At 41.3% G+C, this 23,965-nt stretch overlaps 1 long non-coding RNA gene across 1 annotated transcript; it reads right to left on the bottom strand.

The window, feature by feature from the left end:
* Positions 1-775: 775 nt before the first annotated feature.
* LOC127442594 (uncharacterized) lies at positions 776-23,714 on the bottom strand. Its single transcript, XR_007897499.1, has 3 exons — positions 17,567-23,714; positions 12,133-12,265; positions 776-4,536 (listed from the first exon to the last, which is right to left on the bottom strand). It is a non-coding gene; the product is annotated as an uncharacterized LOC127442594 (long non-coding RNA).
* Between the last annotated feature and the right edge of the window lie 251 nt (positions 23,715-23,965).

The raw sequence follows: 23,965 nt of genomic DNA, 5'->3' as shown, positions 1-23,965 counted from the left end.
AACGCCCCTGGCGCTTCAGCAGCTAAGAGTATATTCTTCCTACTAAAAGAGTATATTTTCCCTTCTAAAAGAGTGGCATTAAAAGAGAGTGCCTTTTTAAAAGACGCCTCTCTGTTTGTGTGTATTTCCTGGTTGCGGTCGTTACCTCTCCACTTCCGATGGCCACAATCGCGGTCTTACGTGCTTGGGTGCTGCCCACACGGAGACAGCATTCGTGGACGGGTCATGTTCTCACTGTGAGAGCGTGACCATGGCAACGTCGCGGTCGCGGTTTTTCCTTTGTTAGAGGGAATGACCACCCGAGTGGCTCCCCGCCTCGGTCCTTCTACCTACGGGTTTGAGGCCGTGTCGGTTAGCACTGGGGGCGATTTGAGGTCCCCAATGGGAGCCACTCCGCCGGATAACTCCTCATGGACCTCCCATTCCCCAGTACGCTCGTTTGCCCCACTGGGATGAGACCACCGGCTCGTCTCAGGGTGAGTTTGCGATCTCATTTTGGCGCTCACAAAGTGGATGAGCTCTCAGTGGATGAGCTTTCGATTGCAGCATTGGAGAGCGGGCTGTCCAGTCTGACGCTGAGGACTCAACTGGGCTCCCACCTTTGGGTGTGGTCACCCAGTCACAGCTGGCAGCCATGCTTGCCTGGGCGGCTGTGTGTGTCGGGCTGGAGTGGAACCCTCCACCCCCACCCCCCCCCCCCGAACCCTCGCAGCCTGACAATTGGTTCCTGGGCTCGGAGTGCCACTCACGGCCGCGCCCCGCCCCCTTTCTTCCCGGAGGTGCACGAGGAGCTCCCGAGGTCGTGGCGGGCACCTTTCACTGCCTGGACCCGGTCTCTGAGCTCCTCCGCTCTCACTACCCTCGATGGTGGGGCTGCCAGGGGGTACTCGGCGATTCCCCAGGTGGATAAGGCGGTTGCGGTTCACCTGTGCCCACAAAATGCCGCCACCTGGCGGGGCCGCCTGAGACCCCCGTCCAGCTCCTGTAGGGTTATGTCGTTTCTGGCGACTAAGGCCTAAGGTGCCGCTGGGCAGGCCGCCTCCACCCTGCATGCCATGGATCTCCTGAAAGTGCACCAAGCCAAGGTGCTAAGAGAACTGCACAAAGGTAGTTCTGACCCAGGATTGATGCAGAAGCTGCGCTCGGCAACCGACTTCGCTCTCCGGGTGACGAAGGTCACGGCGTGGACTCTCTGCAGGTGATGTCCACCCTGGTGGTCCAGGAGCACCACCTATGGCTCAACTTGGTCGAGATGTGCGAAGCTCTCAAGGTACAGTTCCTTGGCGCCCCCGTCTCCCAGGTCAGCCTGTTTGGTGACACCGTCGAGGACTTTGCCCAGCAGTTCTCGGCAGTGAAACAGCAGACGGAGGCTATTCAGCACATCCTGCATCGGCGCGGTTCAAGACCTCGCACCTCGTCTGCTCATCGCCAAGGGCATCCTCCTGCCGCAACAACACTGGCTCTGCCACAGCCTGCACCCGCGCCCCGGCCCCAGCATGGAGCCACCCGCAGGAAGCAGACACCACCCATCTCACGGCCGGCCGCCAAGAACCTGAGGAAGGCTTCGAAGTGCCCCCGAGACGGGCGACCCAGGCATGTGGAGACCTGCTGCAGGCCTAGAGATGGTAAGCAGACCACTCCATCCCCCGATGGAGGGCCAGGAGGAGAATCCTTTGCCTTTTCTTTGATTTGCCGCATGCCCAATATCTGAGATCCTGGAGAGCAGCCAAACATGTTCTTGAAACTATAACAAAAAGTAACACAGAATTAGATAGTCTGAGTGATCACACAGAACTAGTCACAGGGTGTCAGAGTGACTCTGATGATGCCTTAAGTTCTATGGAGGACCACTTGTCCACTGAAGCATCATGCACATGGGAAGATAGTGACTGGGAGGGTGACTTTGTGGAAGCAATGGACTTAAGGGAAAATAATGACATCACTGACCAGGAAAACAAAATATCACTGGCAACAGATCTAGCAACCTGGGTATCCCAATTCCAAGTGAAAAGCAATGCTGTTGACCAGTTGCTGAAGATTCTTCAGCAACATGGCCACACAGATCTTCCATCCTCTGCTCGTACTCTGCTGAAAACACCTAGGCATGTAGCGACAATACAGAAATCTGGAATGGAATATTTACACTACCCACTGCATCAAAAGTTACTGGATTGCCTGGAAAAGTACCCTGTTGAAGAGCTACAGGACCATGACACAATTAATCTGTCATTCAACATTGATGGCCTACCATTATTTAAGAGCTCAGGGAAAGTTATGTGGCCTGTCCTCTGTGCCATCCACCTGAATCCCATTTTTGTTTTCCCTACAACATTAACTTGTGGAAACAAGCGGCCAAATGATCTGCATTTCTTGGACGATGTTGTAGCAGACCTCAAAAACCTCCTGTCTAGTGGCATTCAATGCAAAGGAGAAAAAAAATGCAGCGTAAATGTTCTAGCAAAAGCCATTGTCCACGGCACAAAGCTGTGCTCTGGATAGTATGGCTGCGATAAATGTGACCAAAAATGCGAATGGTTTAATGAAGTCACCTATAAGGACACCGAAATCCTTACTCTTCCCACATATACATCATTCGGAAGCCAGGTTCAGCCCGAGCATCAAAACATCAGTACACCGTTGGTCCAGCTATCCATTGATATGATCAAAAGCTTCTCAAATGATTATATGCATCAGGCATGCCTGGGGGTGATGAAAAGGCTTCTTCTTAGTTGGACCAGTGGAGCAAGAGGAGTCAGGCTTTCCACCACCCAAAAACAAGAGGTAAGCAATAGGCTTCTTCAACTACTAAGTGAAATCCCATCCATCTTCACTTGCATGCCTCGAAGCCTGGGTGAGCTGGAGAGGAGGAAGGCAACAGAATTCCGCCAAGTCATGCTCTATACGGGCAAGCTGGTGCTGAAAGGAATCCTTGGGGATGACCTGTATCATCATTTCCTGACCTTCAGCGTGGCCATGTGCTTGTTAGTATCCCCAACACTAGTCAAGAGGCATTCAGAGTATGCAAGAAACCTGCTCCACTACTTTGTCAGTAGAGGGCGAGAGCTCTATGGGAGAGAGTTTATGGTGTACAACATCCACTCTATGCTCCACATCACTGACGATGCTGTACAATTTAATGGCCTAGACAACTACAGTGCATTCAAATTTGAAGCATACCTGTACACCATGAAGAGGATGGCACGAAGTGGAACACACCCTCTTAGGCAGATTGCCAAGAGAATAGAGGAAAGACAGTCTTCTCCTCTTAAAAAATACAAAGAGAGAAACAATGAGTGCCAAGGACAAAGCATTCTTGCTGCATGATGAGAACGGCTGTGAGATTACAGACGAAATGGAGAAAGACGGAAAGGTCCTTTGCAGGGTTTATCATAACCCTGCACCACTGTTCATGGAGCCATGCCACTCATTTCTTGTGGGAGTATACAATTACAGGAAAAAACTAACATCAATGAGATGGATCCCTAGAGAACAAATTGAAAAGATAGCCATCAAGATTAATCATGGAGACACAGTAACGTTCATGGCAATCTTATATCAACAGTGAATTTTTCATGACATTGTTTCATGTAAGAATAAGAATGTTTAATTCAGTATACATACATATATTCTGGGAGGAAAAATATGTGATATTTTAATAACAATAACATTGCTTTGCTTTTCTTTTCCTTAGCATGTACTATGTTGTGGAATTTACAGAGTCGTCATCAGTTGGCATTGTAGCCCAGTGTTGGGTCTATGAAGATGAAGGGGTATAACCATCCACAAGTCCAACCCACACCAACAATATAATCTTCAAAATAGTTTAAATTTACTTTTTACAAATTTTTATTAAATTAATACAATTAGCCTCTGACTTTTTTTTTTCTTTTTTTTTTTGTACACATTTTAGCAACAATACAGTTACTGGCCACCTACCAATCAGACAAAACGGGCAAAACAATCACTTCCTGATGAGGAAAAATGGATTTCAAGAAAAATACGTGTTTTTGCCAGAACTGGTAAGGTTCAATCTATGGCAGGATTGATTAAGCATCTGATTGAACTAGATTATGTGATTAAATTTTGATTTTCTATTTCTATTAACATTTCATCACTAGGTGATTTTGAGAGGGCCCGCAAGTGGAGCAAAACAGCAGAATATACTTCTGCTGTAGAGAGCGATGTTGGTAAAAACTTAAAGAGGCCAACAAACAAACCCAGCAGATTTGAAGACAGCAGTGATGGTCTGAGATATACTGTATTAACCTTATGAGCCCTTTTGAAACATCTGAAAATGAAACAGTTTAGACATTCATTTTCAGGTAACAAGGTATTCTCTGTTGGAAGTTGATATACTGACTTATTTTGTTTAGATGAGAACACACTGTGGGTTCCACCTGCAACAAAGAGAAAGCGTCAAGGTATACCAGTAAATTCCCTACTACTTACTACTAAATTCAGCTTAAGTATTAATCATTTAATATTGTGCATTTCATTTAGATGGATCCTTTCCTCGCCTCAAGGCAACAGTTGGCACTGAAAGAAAAAAGCCAGACAAAGGTATGATAGTATTGTTTTTCAATAATCACCACTATTATGGAAAATGTCATTATAAAGAATTGCTGATGTTCAGTTTCATCCACTGAAACCAGTTCACTTTATTGTTTAACAGTAATTGAAGCAAAACTTCTAACTCCACCCCAACTGCAACAAAGTATTTTTTTTTATAAACAAATACAACTCAAATAGCCAAAGTCTTCACAGAATCTTCACCGCATTCATCCTGTGACCTATCATTTCTCCCTTTTGCCTGAAGCTAGAATTGAGTCAATGATGTAACTGAATAGTACTGTATGATGCCTTCAACTGTTAAAGTTAACAACTGTGTATTCATCTTGCTTGCAGATGTTGATGAACCTCCCAGATCTTCCTCAATGGAAGCAACAGAGGACACAAATGGTAAAAAATAAAAATAAATGCAGTTTACCGAACTCGTAGGAGACAATCAATAAGTTTATTGAATTGAGCATACACACACAAAAACACCCTTGGCCTATGTATTACAAGTTATTTGTATACTACAGATATGAGACAAACAGGCTTGCTACTATAATACACACACAACTTTAAATTCAAATAACTCAAGTTATACTTAGACCAAGGGTGTTGTTTTTGGCTCATCCAACTAGCTGCTGTTTTTGTGTGTGTACTCCCAAGATAAGAAACTGATTATCTCCTACAAGTTTAGAAAACTGCAAATATTAGTCCCAGCACAAATGGTGTGTTGCAATGCAACAAATTAACAGTGTTGCATTCTAATGTTCAAAAGGTCATATTATCTTCTTTAAACAGAAAACTTTCTCCCTCTTTTTTACTGGTTTTGAGGTTGTTGTAATATGAAAATATACTGTAAAAACTCAAATGTAGTTAAGTCTATCTACTTGTACAACAGAACAATGGGCAAGGTCTTCCAGGGATGCCTCAATGCCAAAAGAGCTTAAAGGTAAAAGACACAACAAGAGACCAAATTCATCGAAATGCAATCAAAAATAAGTACATCACTGTATTTACCTCTTATCCTTAGGTTAAAGAAATAGTTCACCCAAAAATTATCATTCTTATCATTAACTCATCCTAAATGTTGTCTCAAACTTATGACTTTCTTTCTACCCCCAGAACACAAATTTTATGTTTTAATATTTTGGAGATATGATGTGAATATATCTTTATAATGCAAGTGAATGGTGACCAAACTTTCAAGCTCCAGAAAAGTACAGAAAGGCACCATAATGGTAATCCACAGGTCTCCAGTGGTTTAATCCATGTCTTCTGAGGCAATATGGTCAATTTTGGGTGAGAAACATACCAAAATGTAACTCCTAAATCTTGCCATTGCAGCCTCTAAGCACGGTCATAATTCCATGTGACGCATGTACAAAGTGCTAGAAAGTGTAATTGAAATTATGATAATTCTTAATGAGACTACAATGGCAAGATATACAGTGAATAAGTAGTTACATTTTTGTCGGTTCTCACCCAAAATTGATCATATTGCCTCAGAAGACATGGATTAAACCACTGGAGTCATATGGATTATCTTTAGGGCGCCTACACAGCAGAGTTTATGCTGCGTCAGAGAACACTGATTTCAATGGGGATGGTGCGTCTGAAGGATTTAGAGGGACAATGCGAAGGTTTGTGAAAGTGGCGCTACGCCGTGCCACCAAAAATGGAACATTCCAACTTTTGCTGCAATGCACTCTGAGGTTGGCATCCGTTGATCAATGATATCTTAGAGAGACGGTCCAGTTGTGTCTTTAGTGATCCAACTTGCTTAATGAAAGCTTGAATCCACACCCTCCACACCCTCCGCACATTTCTATCCGTCAAATGCTTCTAATAGTGCAGTGACACGTATTGAATAATAGGAAGTCATTATCAGCCTATTTCAATCAGTGGCGAATCATTTGGAGCATCCCTAGAAACTACCTATGAAAAGGGTTTTTGCATTCATATTTGACCTCAAAGCATAAGTTCCTGCAAAGTGGTGGGTGCCGTGTTAATATTTAAAGGGTCATGTCATTTCCTTGATCTTTCAAAATAAGAGTTCAATGTACTATAAAGGTAAATAATAACAGCTTAAACCAACTTAACCAAAGCCGCAGCGGTAAATACAAACCAGTCATATGTGAAACTTGTTCGTGAAATCACCGCCAGGTAGCACAAAGGGACAATTTGCACCTTTGCACAATAAGGCTGGAATTGTGACGTTTTCATTTGTAAATGGAGATTTAATAATTAAATAAATTACCGGTAATATTAAAAATATAGTATTATAACATTTAATCTTGACTAATTATCATAGAAAGGTTTAAGATTCCAGTTTCTCTTTCTCTCGTGCACAGTTCAAACACAATCCAATTATGATATATTATGAGTGCAAAAGTGCCCACCCACTTTTCCAGCTGCCCTGATTCTAGAAGTATTTTTCCCATTTATTTTTCCCATATGGATTTTAAAAATATATTTAAGTAATTTGAGCGAGTAGGGAAACTCTATTGCTCTATTACGTCATTAGCAGTGCTTCATGGGAGTGGGCAGCAGTGACACGTTTGTTTCGGTGCCAAGTCTATTTTTGCTGCGCTACTTAGCACTATCACAGCACAACAGAGGAGATGGTCCTGACTGCAGTCTGCAGAACGGTGCACGGCTGCATCTGGTGTGGGGCTACACATGTCGCTCTGCCCCTTAAAGACTCTCATTGGCTCGGTCGTCTTTCATAGGCATACATGATAGGAAATGTGTTTGTACTTTGTAGTTGGTGGAGGACTGAGTAGTGCATGGATTAATAAGCAAATGAATTGTTACTCATGTTGTTCAAATCTGTGAACTATAAAAACTGTGGTTTCACAAAGTGTTCATTATAACGCATGGAGAAAACATCTCACAATGGCGAGAGAAACTAATTATAAAATGTTTTGAATGGAATGTGAATGGAGTACACAAATCCTGTATTTAATTAAATTAAAGAACAGATACCTTAATAAAATACTACTCCAGTAAAAGGGAGGGGTCAAATTCCACACAGACAGAGCTAAAATAGGTCAATAATTATTAATTATTAGGTGCACACTCGAGCTGTGGATCATATTACTCCTGGATTATGGCTCATTTGAGACGGACAAGATCAATTCAGTTGTTTATTGTTAACTTGACTCACTCCGTCCATATCATTGAATCACTGAGTTGTTAACTGCTACAAGTTGAATCAACAAGTTGAATCTGCTGGATCAGTAGAATTCACAAATGAATCAATGTGATTTATGAACCAGTTCAAAAGAATCGTCTCAAAAGAATGATTTGTTTAGGAAACGGACATCGCTATCGGGTCTCGGAGAAGATCTTGATTTCTTGACTTGAAAATAACGAACAGCATGTTTTCCTGAAATTAAGTGGGGTATGTCAGATGCTGTTCTTTTGGAATGTAGTGAAGAAAAAGTATGCTAAATGTTTCCCAAAATGAAAATAACCTGGCAAGACACATTGCAGCATCATTTAGTTGATACAACTCATACAACTGCACCCGACATGTGGCTTATAAAAACCAATAACACCTTCTGTAACTATAAATGTGTATTACCACGATATTTATATTAAAACGATACTGATTCGCCTTTTCATTTCCCTTCTTATACTATGGTGATATGAAGGAAACAACATTTCATACATCATTTAATTCGTAATTCATAATTTCTCTACCTTAAGATTTGACCCTCAATCCTGCTTGTTTAAATGTTGTGGGGCCGTTTGTGCGTTAGGTTAAAGATCATCTTAATTTAGCAAAACAATACTTTTAGGGCCATTGCGAGATGCAGGCTAATGTTTTTTTCCTTCCGTGCATTATAAAGGCTTTGTGAAACTGCACAGCTTTTCCAGTTCATAAATTTGATTGATAGACATAGTCCATGTATTCTGTTTTACACCAACTACGAACACATTTCCTATCATGTATGCCTATGAAGACGACCAAGCCAACGAGAGTCTTTAAGGGGAGGAGTGACACGTGTAGCTCCGCCCCAGATGCAAGTCCGCCCTGTTCTGCAGGTTGCAGCCAGGTCTACTTGCAACAGAGTGTGCTGGCGATCGTAAAGCATGTGACAGGCTGACGGTAATCGGAGGACTACACTTTACCTCACATTTGGAAAACTTTGAAGTATTTCAACTAGATCAATAGTAAAATAAGCCTCTTGAAGAGACTTTCCTCCTACAACGTCTATGGTTATAGCACCACTTAACAATCAGGAACAGAAAATGCATGTTGCTGCGGAGAGAGGGCCTCAGCCAGCCAACTGTGAGAAGTAACGTCATGGTTACTTGTGTAACCTCCATTCCCTGATGGAGGGAACGAGATGTTGTGTCGATGTAGTGACACTAGGGGTCACTCTTGGGAGCCCGAGACACCTCTGGTCTTTGATAAAAGGCCAGTGAAAATTGTCGAGTGGTATTTGCATGCCACTCCCCCGGACATATGGGTATAAAAGGAGCTGGTATGCAACCACTCATTCAGATTTTATGCTGAGGAGCCGAGACAAGGTCCGGCCATTTCAGCGGGTAGGTCAGCGTTGTGGCAGGAGGGACACAATGTCTCGTTCCCTCCATCAGGGAACGGAGGTTACACAAGTAACCATGACGTTTCCTATCTGTCACTCACTCGACGTTATATCGATGTAGTGACACTAGTGGTCCCTATATACATAACGCCACAACTGGCTGAACCTGTCCACCTGTTCCTGTCCGAATCGACTCCAAATCAGCTGGACCACCTGAGGGTGGAGTCTCCACTCTCTCCTCAGGGTAAACTGCCGTGACAGCACGTCCACTGTAGTGTTGAGGTTGCCCGGGATGTGAGTGGCTCGCAGTGGCTTGAAGTGCTGCTGACTCCAGAGGAGGAGACGGCAGGCGAGTTGTGACATACAGCGAGAGCGCAGACCACTTGGCGGTTGACATATGCTACCGTTGCCGTGTTGTCTGTCCGAACTAACACGTGCTTGCCCTGGATAAACCACGCAAGGGGGACGAAAGGGACAATCTCGTTGGACGTACCAGTGGGTGGTGCCTCGCGGTGGGGAGGAGCTCGAGGTGCCACACCATGTCGTGGCCGTGCTGAGTTCAGGGACATCGAGGTACTTACCTGGCTCCTTGTGACCACCCCTGGAACAGCCTGGGATGGGGGAGGAAGAGGCCTGTCCTCGTGACCCATGGAGACTGTCACATTGGGGGCGGATTTGTGCCACAGCTGGGTGCTCAGGGGCAGAAGACCACCGCTGGAGCGACAAACCTGCCAAATAGAGTGGTGGACGGTGGTCATGATGATGGCCGTGCACACCAGATACGTGACCCAGGGAACAAGGTAACCGCTCTTGCTGAACTCTTGGGTAATGCAGCCACTTGGGCATGCAGCGCAATTAAATGCAAAGGTAACAAAAAGATTCTCCTCCCAGCCTTCGACCGGGGGATGGAGTGGTCTGCTTACCAGCTCCAGAGCAGCGGGTTTCGTCGTCCCTAGGTTGCCCATCTCAGGGGCGCTTTGAAGCCTTTCACGGGTTCTTGGCGGCCGCAAGATGGGTGGCATCTGCTTCCTGCGGTGGGCTCTACACTGGGGCCGGGCCGAAGGGGCGGGCTGCGGCAGAGCCGGTGCAGTCACCGCAGGGGGACACCCTTGGCGACGAGCAGATGGGGTGCAGGATCTTGAGCCACGCCGGGGCAGGATATGCCGGATAGCCTCTGTCTGCTGCTCCACCGTCGAGAACTGCTGGGCAAAGTCCTTGATGGTGTCGCCGAATAGGCCAGCCTGGGAGATGGGGGCAGCAAGGAACCGTGTCCTGTCGGCCTCACCCATCTCGACCAGGTTGAGTCAAAGGTGGCGCACCTGGACTACTAATGTGGACATCGTCCACCCGAGAGACCGCGCTGTGACCTTCATTGATCGGAGAGCGAGGCGGTCACCAAGCGCAGTTCCTGCATCAATCCCGGGGCGGAACTACCCTCGTGCAGTTAATTTAGCACCTTGGCGGACTTGCAGGAGAGCCATGGCATGCAGGGCAGAGGCGGCTTGTCCAGCGGCATCGTAGGATGGCCTTCAGAGCCGGCATAAGCCCACAGGCCTTGGATGGGGGCTTTGGGCACCCGCGCCAGGTGGCACCACTCTGCGGGCATAGGTGCACCGCGAGCGCCTTTATCCACCGGGGGATTGACGAATAGCCCTTGACCGCCCCACCATTGAGGGTAGTGAGGGCAGGGAAGCTGAAAAGATCTGGACTGGGCAGTAAAAAGTGCCTCCCACGACCTTGTCAGCTCTTCATGCACTTCTGGGAAGAAAGGAACGGGGACGAGCCCAGGAACCAATCATCGAGCCGCGAGGGTTCAGGGAAGAGCGGAGGGTTCCACTCTAGCCTGATGCTTGCGGCTGCCCGGGAAAGCATGTCGTCATCTCCGCATCAGCCTGTGACCGGGCGACGGCACCCGAAGGGAGGAGCCCAGCTGAGGCTTCCACGTCCGACTGAACGAGCCCACTCTCCGATGCTGCGCTCGAGAGCTCATCACTTTTGCGGGCTCTGAATAAGATGTCGAACTCGCTTTGAGACGAGCCGGCGGATTCATCTGGAAGCCCGATCGGGGCAGACGAGCATGCTGGGGAATGGGAGGTCCGCGGGGGGATTCCCAGCTGAGGCGGCCCCATTGGGGTCCCCAAATCGCCCCCAGTGCTAGCCGCACTGGCCTCATACCCATGGGTAAAAGGACCGAGGCGGGTGGCTTGCTTTCTTACGAAGGCAAGCCGCGACCTCATTGTTGCCATGGACATGTCCTCGCAATGAGTACATGAACCATCTGCGAACGCTGTCTCCGCGTGAGCAGTGCCTAGACACGAAAGACAGTGATCATGGCCATCAGAAGGCGAGAGATAACAAGTGCAACCAGGAATAACACACAAAGGAAAGGCATCTTTAAAAAGACGCGTCTTTAAAAAAACATTCCGTGTGTGCCGCTCTTTTAGAGAAATATACTCTTTTAGAGAAATATACTCTTATTTCTGCCGAAGCACCCAGGGGCATTCTCTGCAGTGCACCAGTGCAGAGGAGGGAGAAGCTGCTGAAATGCGCCATCAGATCCACAGAGGTGAATGAACAGTCGTGGGAATTCAGCTCAGTGAGCAAGACCGTTCAGCTCTGAAGAGAAAATCTGAATGAGTGGTTGCATACCAGCTCCTTTTATACCCGTATGTCCGGGGGAGTGGCATGCAAATACCACTCGCCAATTTTATCAAAGACCAGAGGTGTCTCGGGCTCCCAAGAGTGACCCCTAGTGTCACTATATCGACACAACGTCGAGTGAGTGACAGATAGGGAACTGAATGTGTAATGTGCAAAGGTAAAATGTAAATTTGCTTATAAAAGTAGTAATGCAACACTGCAAAGCATAAAACCAAAATTCAATTAGCAATTGACCAAATATGTTTCATATAATGAAATTGCAGGCAAATATTTTATAGCCAAATTATGTTAAAATGGCTTAATGATACTGTTAACTGTGGTTACCTTCATGCCATAACTTGTGGTATTTCCTCAGACTCACCATCTCAGCCTTATTGGTGGGGCCAATCCAGGAGAGTGTGTAAGGAGGGTCATGTGGGCTGTAGCAACCAATATTGTCTGGAGCCATTACAGCCTACTGGGGAAGCGGGAAAAGTTGCCTCTGATTGGAACAACTGTGTGCAAAATTATCAAACGTGAGTCAGTTTTCGGTTTATGAAAAAGAGATAGACAGTGATAGATAGACAAATTAAACAGTATAGATAAACAGATAAACTGAACAGTGGAAATAATAAATAGCTAGCTTTAAGTCATCATTTACCTGCCCTAATGTCATTTTAAACCTGTATGACTTTCCCTCTTCTGCGGAAAACAAAAGACTATATTTAGACAAATTTATTTTGTCCATACAATGAAAGCCAGTGGGGTCCAAAACAGCATGTTATTTTGGACCGCATTTACTTTCATTGCATAGACAAAACAAAACAAAAAAATTCTTCCAAATATCTTCTCGTGTTCTACAAAAGAAAGAATGTCATAGAGGATTAAAACGACATAAGGGTGATTAAATGATGACAATTTTCATTTTTGGGTGAACTATTCCTTTAAGATATTTCTAAAATCATATAACTTTCTGTAAAGCTGCTTTGAAATTGTGTATTGTGAAAAGTGCTAAAATAAATATGACTTGACATGTGGTTGTGTCTTTAGTCTATACTGAACTCACCCTTCAAGGGAAAACCTCCACCTATGACAGCTGTCAATAACCCCTCAAGTCACATTCTGTAGGCGTATTGCCACTAGCGGATTTAGGTATAGGCGACCAGGGCAGCATCTTGCCAGCAATGCTGGGGGTGGCATGGGGCACCCACACAAAAAAAATTCGGAATGGTGACATTGTGTGATCAGTTTTCAATCGCTCATTTGCACGTCACGTCAATGATATCAGTTCACCGTGTGGGACTGTGGGTAAGTTAACCTTATCGGAGTGGGCGCCCTGATTCTAGTTTGTTTGTGAGCTAGGCAGGCTACTGCCTGGGAAGGTCTCCCACTCAGAAGTATGAGATGGGGAGGGGGGCGGGGTAGGTTGACCTCAGGTCTAACCACTGGAAGCCCTAGGTAGGGGGAGTGGGGGAATCTATCAAATAGCACACATCTAACTTTTTACAGTACTAATGCAAATCAGTCACACTACGAAATGCTACAAAATAAACCACAATTAATTCATAATACTGTGAATATATACAGTTGTGCTCAAAAGTTTGCATACCCTGGCAGAAATTTTGAAATTTTGGCATTGATTTTGAAAATATGTTTGATCATGCAAAAAAAAAAAATTCTTTTATTTAAGGATAGTGATCATATGAAGCCATTTATTATCACATAGTTGTTTGGCTCTCCAAGGGTATGCAAACTTTTGAGCACAACTGTAGTTTCACAGACATATTGTTGCAATTTTTTCTGGTTTGTGCGAAATCATTAAGAATAATATAAAACCAGTCTGCAGACCACCAAGGTGAATTGGTTTAGTCTTGATTGGTTGAGAGTGGTTATTGATGCTCGAGTGCCAAATCAACACAAATGGATAAGAAAAGGTCTTAGCCATCAGGTGCACAGTTTAGGAAAAAGAGGAAAGAAGAAGAGGAGAAACGTGCAAAAGATAAAGGTATGCAGCTATGTCATCCCTTTATGAGTATAATATTATGCATGTAATGAAATAGGCTAGTATAACACTTATGTTTGTTAGCCTATGTTGCTATGTTGCTTGCTATGCTATTACACATAGAGCGACAATATTCCGTTTTCTGTCCAACTAGCTTACATAACACTGGATATAATTTCACACAGTTTCATCATGATAATGTGTGTAGCTTGCAGCAAAATGATTACAACCTAACTAGCACATTATTGATTTGGTTAACTTTCATTGAGGTGACATCATAAAGATTTTCTGTGATTGTATTGACTAGGTCCTGAGCTCAGTAAGGAATTTCCAATGCTGTAGGCTAACTTAAGACATCTATATTATGCTGATATTTTGTATCTTTTGTGATATATTGAGTCTTTCGGGGTGTCTTATGCCTAGAATTAGCCAAGGAGGTTGTAAGGTTCATTTGGTTCCTTTTCTGAAAGTTTGATAAATTGTGCATAATGACATGTATATTTAATTGTGCAACAAATGTATTTAGGGTTTCATACTCATGTACTGTATTTCAATGCAAATTCAGGGGCACTGGCTAGCATAAGGAGCCATCTACCTCCTCAGCCACAAAGGCCTCTTCAGAAATTATCTCGGAGCCTCAGGATGAGAAGCCATCAACCTCCTCAGCCACAAAGCTGTCTTCATAAATGTTGTCTGAGCCTGAGGATGAGGATGACAACCCATCTGCTTCCACTTCTCCCCAGCAGGATTCTCCAGGTGTGTTTGTGTGCACACGCACGTGTGTGTGTGTGTGTGTGTGGGTACAAGCACGTGTTTGTGTGCATCCTTGCATAACATAAAATAAATCAGTTTTAAGTTTACATATTGTAGGTAACAATGATGATTTTATTATTACTGGGTATGTATGTGGGATGTTCCACCACTATAAATGCTGTGAATAACGTGTGTAAACTAATGCCCATGTGCTCTCCATTAGAAATGCCTGTAGCAGCATCCCCACCAAATCCTGCTGCTGAGGATGAACCACCGTCTACAGACCCTGCTGACTGGCATTCAGTTCTGACTGACAGAATTCGGACACAACTAGTTTGCAGAGGACCAAGTGAGGTACCACCTAACTTTGTTTTCCCAAGGACTGAGCGTGATGGAAGAAGTTGCCACCACCAGTATTTCAGGATGACCTTGGTGAGTGGTGAAAAAATCCCTAGAAGTTGGTTGGTGTATTCTGAAAGAAACAACAGCCTCTTCTGCTGCAAACTCTTTTCTAAGAAGAAAATTAATTTAGCAAACTCAGGACTGACAGACTGGAAACATGCAAGTTCTTTGCTGACTTCACTCGACAGCAGTCCAGAACACCAAAACTGCATGAAAACATAGAAAGAACTGGCAATGAGTATCAAAAAAGGGGAAACAATTGAAAAGCATGAGATGGCACTTATGGAGGCTGAGAGGATAAGATGGAGAGAGGTGTTGACACGTCTGACTGCTATTGTGCAGTCTTTGGCCATTAGAAATCTGGCACTGAGGGGACACACAGAAACACTGTACTCTCCATCAAATGGAAATTTCCTCAAAGAGGTTGAACTGATGGCACAATTTGATCCAGTCATGAAAGAGCACCTTAACCGTGTCCAAAAAGGGACCTTGAGTCACTCCACCAGCTACCTTGGCCACCAAATACAGAATTAACTCATTGATTTGATGAGCAGCAAGGTCATTTCAATAATGGTGAGTGACATCAAGCTGGCAAAATTCTTCTCTATCATTCTAGATTGCACCTCAGATGTCAGCCACCCTGAACAGTTGTCAGTTGTGATTAGAATTGTGTCACTGAAGGAGGAGCCCAACATAAAGGAACATTTTATGGGGTTTTTGGAGGCAGAGGAGTCCATGGGCCAACATTTGGCTTCCCTGATTCTCAAAAGATTAGAGGAGCTAAAAATTACTTTTGAGGACTGCAGAGGACAGTCTTATGATAATGGGGCCAACATGAGAGGCAAAAACAAAGATGTCCAAGCCAGACTCCTGGAAATGAATCCAAGAGCTCTATTTGTGCCATGTGGGGCTCACACATTGAACCTTGTTGTTGCTGATGCTGCTAAAAGTTCTGTCGATGCCACAGGTTACTTTGGCATCTTACACAAACTGTACACCTTGTTCTCAGCCTCCACACAGCGATAGGCCATCCTGAAAAAACATGTGGACATCACTTTGAAGATGTGGACTGAGACAAGGTGGGAGAGTAAAGTTAAGAGTGTCGAGCCAGTGAGGTATCAGGCAGCAGTGGTGAGAGAAGCACTGATTGAGGTGAGGGATCAAACCAAAGACCCTGTGATAAAGATTGTGGCCCAGTCCTTGTCAAAGGAGGTGGGATCATACCGCTTCAGCATCTGTACAGTGGTGTGGTATGACATCTTGAGCCAGATTCAACATGTGAGCAATGATGCAGTCTCCCAGTATGCATGTGGATGTTGCAGTCAGTCTTCTCAGACAGACAGAGAGAGGTCTCAGCAACTACAGGGCAACAGGCTTTATGACTGCACAAACATCAGCCAAGGATATTTGCGAGGGTATGAATATAGAGGACATTCTACAACAAAAAAGGCTAAGGTCCACAAAGCGGCACTCTTCATACAAATCATTTGATAAGCCTTTGAGTGATGCCCTGAAGAAGCTGGAGGTGACATTTTTCAATGTCTTGGTGATGCTGCAACCTCAGCCCTTCAGGAAAGATTTTCCACATTGGAAAATGTGGGAGAGAAGTTTGGAGTGCTGTCAACCTTCCAAAGTCGCTCAAATGAGGAGCTGACAGAACAATGTGAGGCCCTTAGTATGACACTGCACTATAAAGAACACTCAGACTTGAATGGCAGAGAGCTTGCACAAGAACTGAAGAACTTGCCTGACTTGCTATCAAAGACCATAACCCTGCTTGAGCTGCTGATATTTATACATGAAAGGGAGCTCTCAGAAATTTCGCCCAGGGCGCCATACAAGCTAGAACCGCCACTGCGTATTGCACATGCATACAATACATTCACTTGGTCGGGTTCACATAGTCCTAGAGCACATTCAGGAAACAGATTTGGTGTCCTGTTACTGTTATAAGTTAAAATATACTAAAGTTTCTCAGTATTATGAGATACTAAATCATTATTATGAGACAAAAAGTCATTATTGTGACACCATTTTATTAACGAATACGCTATCTTTAACAATTTACAATTGAACTTATGAGTATGACAAGTGCACTGATAAAATAAACATGAATAATTAAATAAACGGTACTTATATACTGTAACTGTTGTGACTTCTGTTTAATTCCAGATGCTGTCATAAAATGTAAAACTGGTCTTGGAGAGAAGGACGTAGAATGTTTCATTGGAAAGACAAACATGTGCCTGCCCAACTGAAAAAAAGTGTTCAGGTATGGTAGATGCAAAATATGACTAGAATGTTCTCTAATTCAACGCCAATTTTTAAAACAAGCAGAGACAAAGAATAAACAACTATCGATTATATGGCGTATAAAATGTACACAAATGGTCATCACTCAAGGTGCATTTACGGCATTCTCGTGTATGTACAAATATAATTGAGAAGAAAACACAATTTACTTGCTTCAAAAGATGTATACAACTACGAACAATTACACAAGAACACAAACTAGGCAACATGCACGCCACTTTCTAAAAAAGCACATGTAATTCGACTTGCCTCTGTAACATTTATAATCTATGTAACAATTATAATAAATTGTTTCACTGAAGTGCTAAATAATGTGCATTTAAAGGTTAAAATGAAAAACACTCACCTGTTCCTTTTCATTTTGTTAACAGGGCCGACTAAATGAAGATATGGAGGAGTAGCTTCAACTGCACAATTCCACGTTTAAGCTTCATTGTTTATTTGAATGTTTACCTGTTTGTGTAATACTGTTTTGAGCACTATATTGTTTTTTATTCATAGTAAATAAACTGAACCAAATTCTGAGTCTGTATCATCCATATGCTGTTGAAAAGCCTCTAAAATAGTTTTGGGCAAATGAGGACAGAAATTAGATTGGTGCTGCATGTCTGCCCATAGAATATTAAATTAAAATTAAAATTACCAACTGGTTACCGACACACAACTACTGATCCATGACGTTGCGACGACAAACAGGCATGTCACAAAAAAATGAGAGGCAACAAGATGGCGGGCTAAACACTTGTAGTTTTCTCAGCTCTCCAGCAAACCTTTAAGTTTATCTTAATATTTAGCCTTTTATAATCCCATTTATCGCGTATCAGTGAGTATATGGACAACGTCAGCAAAAAAAGCTTCTAATCATCCGAAAATAGTTATTCCAGGACACAAAGTGGTGGCTACAAAAACTTCGGGTACTCTTGCCAAGCATTGATATGCCATGGAAATCGACTACAATGACCACAAAGAGAAACGCAAAGAATCTTCTTCCTCGCAGAATACCCCAACCAAAACCATAGCTAAGAAGCAGAAAGGTGACGAGAGCTCCGGGATTTCCAATGCAGCTCTCCTGGAAACTTTAGTTGCCAGATTTGATCTACTAGATGGGAAATTAAGCAGCATTGAGCGCAAGATCAATGAGAACAGTTTAATGATCATTAACCTGACAAGATCTGTGGAATTTAACGCGACGGAAATAAAGGACTGTAAAACAAAAATAAACTTGTTCGACAAACAACTCGCAACACACGCAGATCTGATAAGCCGCACGTCGGAGCTCAAACGCTATAAAAGAAGATGGAACCTCAGAGTAATCGGAATGAAGGAAACAGCAGGTGAAGAGAAGTCGTCTCACTGTTAGCGGAAATTGCTCCTCACCTGCAGCACAAGCTTGAAGACATCGTGGATACAATCCACCGCGTTGGTCCCAAAACGAAGGATAAATCCAGGCAGGTGATCATTCAGTTCTGCATGCGGAAACACAGAGATGAGTTCTGGCACTCCACCAAAGCTTCGGATGTCTGTAAACTCAGGGGAGGAAGGTTCACCGAAGATTTATCTAAGGGAGACAGAGAAGCCCGTGCTGCACTATGGCCGAGGATCAGTGAAGCTAGAGCTGCAGGGAAGAAAGCATACTACCGTGGTCCCTATGGCTACATAGAGGGCGCCCGGATTGTCAAGAACGGATGATTTCAACAACCGTTCACTTTTGCCTTCTTTGTTGTCAAGAGGTGTAAATGGGATTTCTTGCCATGTTTTTGCTGTTGAGCGAGATCTCGTTACAGTGCTCTGTTTGAGAGAAACGTTATTTTGTGTTCTATAGAGCACAGTTACATTTAACGAATTTGACTGTTCGTCCTTTCTTGTTTCACATTTTACTTTTATTCATTTATTTATTTTATTTTATTGTTGTTGCTCTTACTTGTTAAATGTTTTCAGTGAAATCATCTTTTTCATGTATTTCTTTAAATGCAAGGTGTCTCAGTAACTCTATCAAAAGAAAAGCTTTCTTTCTTTTTTGCAAAGGTAAAAACTCACATTGTATATTTTTGCAAGAAACACACTCCAACCCTGATGATATGAAGTTCTGGACGAGTCAATGGGGAGACAAAATCATTTTCAGTCATGCTTCTACACATTCTGCAGGAGTGGCAATACTGTTTAACAACTTACCTGGCAAAGTTAGAAAGGTAAAGACACTGGGCTTCAGTTGTTCTAAACATTAATGATGTTTTGTTTATTTTGTTCAGTGTGTATGGTTACAATAATGTTCCCCTAAACAACAAATGACTTTCTGAAATTTCTGACTCTCTATTTGAATTGAAACTTGTATATCCAACTGATAATATTATCATAGGAGGAGATTTCAACATGGTTATGGATGAAGCGATAGATCGCTTTCCACCTAAATTTGATGCCTCTCACCCCAATCTTAACCTTCTTAACTTTTGTTTGAAAAATAATGTAGTTGATGCTTGGAGGGCTAGGAATCCAAATCTTAAACAATTTTCCTGGTTCAAACATAATGGTTCTTCTAAATCAAGAATTGATTATTGGTTAACCTCATCTAACCTAATTGATTTTATTGAAGATATCTCAATATCAGCAGCACCTTTAACAGATCACTGTTGTATCTCTGTATCATTCTACTCGGGCAAAAGAGAATCACGTAACAAGGGTTACTGGAAATTCAATGCTAATTTATTAAAACATAAAGACTTTTGCTTGCAAATTAAATCCCTAATTAAAAATGTGGCACCGTGTAAGGACCTTATGTCATTCAAAAGTAAATGGGAATATTTAAAACACAAGATTCGAGAGTTTTCTATACAATTTAGTAAAAATTTAAATAAGGCCAGAGCAAAATTGGAGTTAGAATTAACAAGAGAATTACATTTTTTATGTAATAAAAGTGAAATGGACAATGAAACTTAAGTTACAAATTCTATCTTTACAATCCAAAATTGATGAATTATATACTCAAAAAGCTAAAGGAGCGTATGTGAGATCAAGAGCAAGATGGATAGAGAAAGGGGAAAAAAGTAATAATTATTTTTGTAGGCTTGAAAAGAAGCGACAAGAAAAATATGCTATAAATTCTCTTTACGTAAATGGAGTTATAAGTACCAGCCCTAAAATGATTTCCTCAATTCTATAGTTCTTTATATAGCTCATCCTTCTCTGGATCAGACTGTAATATTTTCTTTGACAGTATACACACTAGCATACCACAGTTAGACCAGGAAACTAGAGTCTTATGTGAGGCTGATATCAAAATAGAGGAAGTAGATAAAGCAATAAATAAATTACATTCAGGGAAATCTCCAGGCCGCGATGCCCTCACTTCCGAATTCTATAAATTCTTTAGGGAAGATTTGAGAGAACTATTATTTAAAGCCTTTTCTGAGTGTATCCAAAATAATTCACTATCTTCAACTATGAAACAAGGTTTAATTATTCTTATCCCTAAACCAGGTAAAGACGCACGTCATATAGATAACCTTCGCCCCATCACTCTACTTAACTGTGACTATAAAATTCTAGCTCATATATTTTCCGATAGACTCAAGAATAAATTAAACCAGGTAATTAGTGAATCGCAGTCTGGTTTCCTAAAAGGCAGATCAATACATAATAACATCAGATTAATTCTAGATATTTTAGACTACCATGAATGGATTGAGGATGACGGCTATATTCTTTTTTTAGATTTTAGAAAAGCATTTGATACAATTGAACATAATTTCATATTTTACACTCTTGAAAAATTCGGCTTTGGCAGTAAATGTATTTCTTTTATAAAAATGTTATATAAAGATATCAATAGTTCTATCTCACTTTCATTTGGGACGTCCCAAAGATTTAATATTTCTCAAGGAATAAGACAAGGATGTCCCATTTCCCCTCTCCTATTTATCTTAGCGTTAGAAATGCTCGCTATCTTGATAGATAAAAACAGCAACTTTGATAAATTGAATGTATTTGGAAGACAGATTGGTATTAGCCAATTAGCTGATGATACGGTGATTTTTTTTAAGGGACCAACATCATATTGAAAAAGTTATCCAATTAATTAATCTATTCTCCAAGGCATCAGGTCTATATTTAAACATAAATAAATGTGAGTTAATTGCAATTCATGATAGTGAATTAGACTCTTTATGTAATATACCAATAAAGAAATCTGTAAAATATTTGGGGATAACTATTACTAGAGATAGCAATCAAAACATCCAAGAAAATTTTGCAAACAATCTTTTAAAAGCAAAAAATATTCTTAATTTTTGGATACAAAGAGAGATCTCAATTTATGGAAGAATCTTGTTAACTAAAATGGAATTACTTTCTAGGTTTGTTTATCCAGCCTCCTCCTCAGCTATTCCACCTCACTTAGTAAAAGAATGTAACGCTGCAATATTTAACTTTATTTGGAAAAATAAGCATCACTATATCAACAAAAATGATTTACGAAGTTACGAAGAAGAGGGATTAAATGTTATTGACTTAGAGATAATGAATAGTGTTTAAAAACTCAATGGTTAAGATCATTTCTTTGTAATACAAACAGCCTATGGTTTACGGTCTCCTCTTCAATATTTGGGAAAGTAGGTGGCTTGGAATTTTTGATTAAATGTGACTTTGAGTTGTCCAAATTGCTTCTTAAATTATCTGCATTCCATCAGCAGGTTCTCCTGTATTGGAAATTAGCTTTTTCTCACAACTTCAGTCCACATAAAACTTGTATTTGGAACAATCGTTTTATTGTACACCATAACAAGTCTTTGTTTTATGAAAACTGGGTTCAATATAATATTTATTTCCTATTGGATATGATGGACAATTATGGTAATGTGTTCAATTACAATGATTTTTGTTTAAAACATGGATTTTTATGTCACCCTAAAGAATTTTATACAGTTATGAATGCCATACCAAAAAACATGATACCACTGATAAAAGGGATTCTTTCACACTATTCTGTCACATTCTCTCTCCCATCTCTTTGTCTGGGTAATTTGTCTATTAGAGATCATAAGTGTAACAACAAATACATTAGAAGTATTTTCATTGGTAGATTTAATCCAAATCGAATTAAACGTCACTATATTTTCAAAGATATTAACCCGAAAGAGATGAAGGAAATGAGACTGAATTTTCTTACTTTTCCATGTCTTCCTAAAGTGAAAGAACTTCATTTCAAAATAATGAATGACATATACCCATCTAACGAATTCCTTAAATCAAAGTTTGATATTGGAGAAAACACTTGTCAATTTTGTGAAACTGATACTGAAACCACTAAGCATATCTTTTTTGACTGTAACCACTCAAAGTGATTTTGGTCCCAATTGTATAGTAAAATGTCATGTATTATTACATGTGTAAATCCTCTTGAATACAAACAAATTAAATTAAGTTTGGTGTACTTAAGAAAGACTGTTCACAACACTATTTGATGAATAACCTTTTTGAACTTGCTAAATACTTTATTCACAAATGCAGATTTTTGAAAACCCCTCCTTCCTTTCCTTACTTTGTTAATGAACTTAAAGCAGTTGCCACATCTCTTGGTACCCTTTCAAATGAAAAAGCTATTACAGTGGCCAATTTTTTCAACGAATTAAGTACCCCATAGCTTTTTTATATTTAATTTAAACTTATTGCCGTTACGTATTATAATTTGTAACTATGTCTGCCCTTTGAGAACTGTAAATGGTTAACATTGTTTGTTAATGCCTATTTTGTCTGTAAATTTGTTATTCTTTTCAAAAAAAAAAAAAAAAAAAAAAAAGGCATGTCACAAAATTACGTTGTGGCGATGAATCCATGAATTTCACTTACGTAACCACTTACGTTTTTCGCAAGTATATTTGCTGAAAGACTAAAGGATTGTATTGATCCCATTATTGATGAATGTCAGTCGGATTTATGAAAGGTCGACACATTTGTAATAATATAAGGCTCGTTTTGGATTTAATTGATTACAACGATTTTATTACAGATAATAGTTTTATTTTGTTTGTTAATTTTTTAAAGCATTTGATACTATTGATCATAATTTCATGTTGGAGACCTTACATTTTTTTGGTTTTGGAGAATTCTTTAAACGAGCTATTTGAACATTATATAATGACTGTAACAGTTCAATTAAGTTGACATATGGAACAACATCAAGGTTTAAAATCAATAGAGGCATACGACAGGGCTGCCCAATCTCACCCTTTCTTTTTTTACTTGTAACACAAACTATGGCAATACATATTAAAAGAGATACATTTTGCGGTATTACACTTTTGAAGAAAGAAATAAAATGCTCCCAATTAGCGGACGATACCACCCTTTTTTTGCAAAATGAAATTGAAATAAAAAAAAGCTATTGATTGTCTTCATACTTTCTCATCTGTATCTGGTTTATTTTTAAACATCAAAAAATGTGTTTTGTTTCCTTTGAGAACTTGTAACCTTGATAACATACATGGTATACCAGTGAAGGAGGTGGTAGATTATTTGGGTATCAAGATCTGTAAAGATCAGAAGGAGAGAAATAATTTGAATTTTACACCAATTATTGGGAAAATTAAACAAAAATTAAATTCATGGCTAATGAGAGATCTATCATTGAAAGGTAGAATATTATTATCTAAAACTGAAGGGTTATCGCGCTTAGTTTATACAGCTCTTGCATTAGACGTTCCACAATCAGTTATAAAATAAAAAAAAAAAAAAAAAAAAAAAAAAACTTACG

This window comes from Myxocyprinus asiaticus, chromosome 1 (genome assembly GCF_019703515.2).
Source record: "Myxocyprinus asiaticus isolate MX2 ecotype Aquarium Trade chromosome 1, UBuf_Myxa_2, whole genome shotgun sequence".
In the NCBI taxonomy this organism is placed as follows: domain Eukaryota; kingdom Metazoa; phylum Chordata; class Actinopteri; order Cypriniformes; family Catostomidae; genus Myxocyprinus; species Myxocyprinus asiaticus.
This window is presented reverse-complemented; position numbering and strand designations above follow the sequence as displayed.